Source organism: Triticum aestivum, chromosome 5D (genome assembly GCF_018294505.1).
Source record: "Triticum aestivum cultivar Chinese Spring chromosome 5D, IWGSC CS RefSeq v2.1, whole genome shotgun sequence".
In the NCBI taxonomy this organism is placed as follows: domain Eukaryota; kingdom Viridiplantae; phylum Streptophyta; class Magnoliopsida; order Poales; family Poaceae; genus Triticum; species Triticum aestivum.
Window position 1 is genome coordinate 244952227 of NC_057808.1, and position 4625 is coordinate 244956851.

The following is a 4625-nucleotide window of genomic DNA, read 5'->3' on the forward strand; positions in this document are numbered from 1 at the left end:
TCCAAAAGATATAAGAGAAGTTCATGGAACATTCTACAATTAATATAGATTTACCAACATCCAAGCTCAAATTATATAAGTGAAGCACACGAAGCATTCTATAAAGCCATACTCAAAAGATTTAAGTGAAGCACAAAGGGCATTCTATAAAGCCATACTCAAAAGATTTAAGTGAGGCGCATGAAGCATTCTATAAATCAATGAAGGACTATCTCATACTAGCATGGAGCATATAGGAAAAGAAAAGAGAAATAAACACAAAAGACGCATATCATGTGAACAAAACAAAAACCAAGGTATAGCGATAACTGTTGAGGAATAAAGATGGGATGCCAACCGGGGCATCCCCAAGCTTAGATGCTTGAGTATCCTTGAAATATTTACTTGGGGTGCCTTGGGCATCCCCAAGCTTGAACTCTTGCCTCTCCTTATTCTTCTCATATCGATAACTCCTCGATCTTCGAACACTTCATCCACACAAAACTTAACAAAAACCTTGTGAGATCCGCTAGTATAATAAAGCTAATCACTACCTTTAGGTACTGTTGTAAATTACTCATTCCATTTTCATATTAGAATTATATCTACTTTATTCCAACTTCACCTTGGTTCATACCCCCCAATACAACCCATAGATTTATCAAAATAAGCGAACAACACATAGAAAACAGAATCTGTCAAAAACATGACAGTTTGTAACAATCTAGAACTTTCGTATACTTCTGTAACTTCAAAAATTCTAAAAAATTAGGACAATCTAATTTTTTTCCATAGCAGTACCGTGTAAAAATTTCAAGATTTTATCGCGGTCCAGTAAAAAATGTAAATTCAATTACTACAGCAAAAGTTTCTGTTTTTGCACCGCACACACTAAACAAGCAATTTAAACATTCTAAAACCAAAACTTGGCACATTATTTTTATAATACAATGGATATATACAAGGGGATACTTATTTTTGAGAAACTTCCATGAAAATTTCTACATTGTTTCCATGAGCATGAACACAAGTGTTCAAGGTCGACCCTCACTTCTCCAATGCATAACCTTCCAATCACTTCTCTTTTTGAAAAAGTTTTTAGGCATAAGAGGCAAGTAATTTTTTTGTATTTTCATTCTTTTAAATTTTTTCGTTTGTTTCACCCACAACTAAACAAAACAAAAAGAAAAAGAAAAACAAAATCTACTTAGTGAAGAAAGCAAACAAGCATACACGAAAATATGAACCCCAAGCTATTGCTCCCTGGCAACGGCGCCAGAAAAGAGCTTGATAATCCCCAAGTGCAAGGAATCATCGTAGAAATTTCCAAAGGTGGAAGTGATAAGTATGGAGTGTCGAACCCACAAGGAGCTAAAGGTAAGATCAATATTCTCTCAAGTCCTATCTACCACTGATACGACTCTATGTACACCGAATGTTTGCTTCCATCTAGAAACGAGAAATAAAACTACCTTGTGGTATGAAGAGGATAACTTTGCATGATATCGGAGAACTAAAATATAAAAATAGGTGTTGTTAACATAAAGTTAGAATATATTACTATAAATTATAAATAGCGAGTGTGGAATAATGATGGATCGGTGTGCATAATTATCCTAGGCAATTGTTAACAAGATCGGTGGTCGTCATTGAAATTTTATATGAGGGAGAGGCATAAGCTAAGATACTTTCTCTCCTTGGATCATATGGACTTATGATTGGAAATCTAGCAAGAATCCGCAACTACTAAAGATCATTAAGGTAAAACCCAACCATAGCATTAAAGTATCAAGTCCCCTTTATCCCATACGCAACAACCCCCTTACTCGGGTTTATGCTTCTATCACTCAAGCAACCCACTATAAGAGAATCATGAACGTATTGCAACACCCTACAGCGGGAATCCTTCACGTGTGCGCGGCACGGAAGGCACCATAGGACAGCACCAAAATAAAACATACAACTCAAACCAATCTAGATCATCAATCAACCCAAAAGACAAAAGAAATCTACTCAAAACATCATAGGATGGCAACACATCATTGGATCATAATATGTGGCATAAAGCACCATGTTCAAGTAGGGGATTACAGCGGGGTGCGGGATGAGGAAGGTGATGAAGATGGTGATGTTGATGAAGACGATCACCGCGGTGATGATTCCCGCGGCGGCACTCCGGCGCCAGCGAGAGAGAGGGGGGAGAGTCTCCCCCTTGTGCTTCCTCCTCCATGGCCTCCCCTAGATGTGGAGAGGTTCTCCCTCTGGTCCTTGGCCTCCATGATGATGATGACCCCCTCCGGGATCCTCCTCCATGGCCTCCGGTGATGATGACCCCCTCCGGCAGGGTGCCAGAGAGGGCCTAGATTGATTTTTCGTGGCTACAGAGGCTTGTGGCGGCGGAACTCCTGATCTAGGTTTATTTCTGGGGGCTTTGGTTTTTATAGGAATTTTTGGCGTTGGTCTCACGTCAAGGGGATCCACGAGGCAACGGCAAGGTAGGAGCACCCTCCCGGGGGGGTAGAGCGTGCCCCCTACCTTGTCGTCGCCTCGGGACTCTTCTGGTCCAACTCTTGTGCTTCGGGGTTCTCTTTTCGTCCATAAAAAATCACCGTAAATTTTCAGCCCATTCCGAGAACTTTTATTTTTGCACAAAAAACGACACCACAATAGTTTTGCTGAAAACAGCGTCAGTCTAGGTTAGTTCTAATCAAATCATACCAAAACCATATAAAATTGTTGTAAACATGGCATGAATACTTCATAAATTATAGATACGTCAGAGACGTATCATGCTACCTAACATGTTTATCAATGTAATCTTTCTTATTGTGGCATGAATATTCAGATCCATAAGATTCAAAACAAAAGTTTAATATTAACATAAAAACAATAATACTTCAAGCATAATAATAAAGCAATCATGTCTTCTCAAAATATCATGGCTAAAGAATCTTATCCCTACAAAATCATATAATCTTGTCATGCTCTATCTTCATCACACAAAGTATTTATCATGCACAACCCCGATGACAAGCCAAGCAATTATTTCATACTTTTAATGTTCTCAAGTTTTTTCAACTTTCACACAATACATGAGCGTGAGCCATGGATATAGCACTATAGGTGGAATAGAATATGGTGGTGGTTGTGAGGAGAAGACAAAAAGGAGAAAGTCTCACATCAACTAGGCAAATTAATGGGTTATGGAGATGCCCATCAATTGATATCGATGCAAGTGAGTAGGGATTTCCATGCAACGGATGCACTAGAGCTATAAGTGTATGAAAGCTCAACAGAAAACTAAGTGGATGTGCATCCAACTTGCTTGCTCACGAAGACCTAGGGCAATTTGAGGAAGCCCATCATTGTAATATACAAGCCAAGTTCTATAATGAAAAATTTCCACTAGTATATGAAAGTGATAAAATAGGAGACTCTCTATCATGAAGAATATGGTGCTACTTTGAAGCACAAGTGTGGAAAAGGATAGTAACATTGTCCCTTCCTCCTTTTCTCTCATTTTTATTCTTTTTGGGCTCTTTTTTTGGCTCTTTATTTTATTTTGGGATCTTTGGCCTCTTTTTTATTTTAAGTCTGTCTCATCCCTACTTGTGAGGGAATCATAGCTTCCATCATCCTTTCCTTACATGAGACAATGCTATAATAATGATGATCATCACACTTTTTTTACTTACAACTCAAGAATTACAACTCGATACTAGAACAAGTATATGACTTTATGTGAATGCCTCATGCATATGAGAACAATATGACAATGATGGTGTGTGTCATAAAACAGAACGGTGGAAGTTGCATGGCAATATATCTCGGAATGACTATGAAAATGCCATAATAGGCAGGTATGGTGGCTGTTTTGAGGAAGGTATATGGTGGGTTTAATGCACTGGCGAAAATTGCGCGGTACTAGAGAGGCTACCAAAGGTGGAAGGGTGAGAGTGCGTATAATCCATGGACTCAACATTAGTCATAAAGAACTCACATACTTATTGCAAAAGTTTATTAGCCATCGAAGTAAAGTACTAATATGCATGCTCCTAGGGGGATAAATTGGTAGGAAAAGACCATCACTCGTCCCCGACTGACACTCATAAGGAAGACAATCAAAAATAAACCATGCTCAAACTTCATCGCATAACGGGAGATCATACGTGCATGCTTCGGGAATCACAAACCTTAACACAAATATTCTTACTAATCAACAATTACTCTCTAGCATGACTCTAATATCACCATCTTTATATCAAACAAATGCAAGGAATCAAACTTCTCATATATTCAATGATCTTCATGAAAGTTTTTATTATATCCCTCTTGGATACCCATCATATTAGGACTAAATTCATAACCTAAGCAAATTGCCATACTATTTTTAAAAATCTCAAAATAATATAAGTGAAGCACGATAGTTTATCAATTTCTACAAAATAAAACCAATGTCGTGCTCTAAAAAGATATAAGCAAAGTACTAGAGCAACCGCCTAGCTCAAAAGATATAAGTGAAGCACATAGAGTATTCTAATAAATTCATGATTAATTCAAAAGGTGTATAAAGCAAGGATGATTGTGGCAAACTAAAAAGCAAGTACTCATATAATACAACACGCTCCATGCAAAACACATATCAT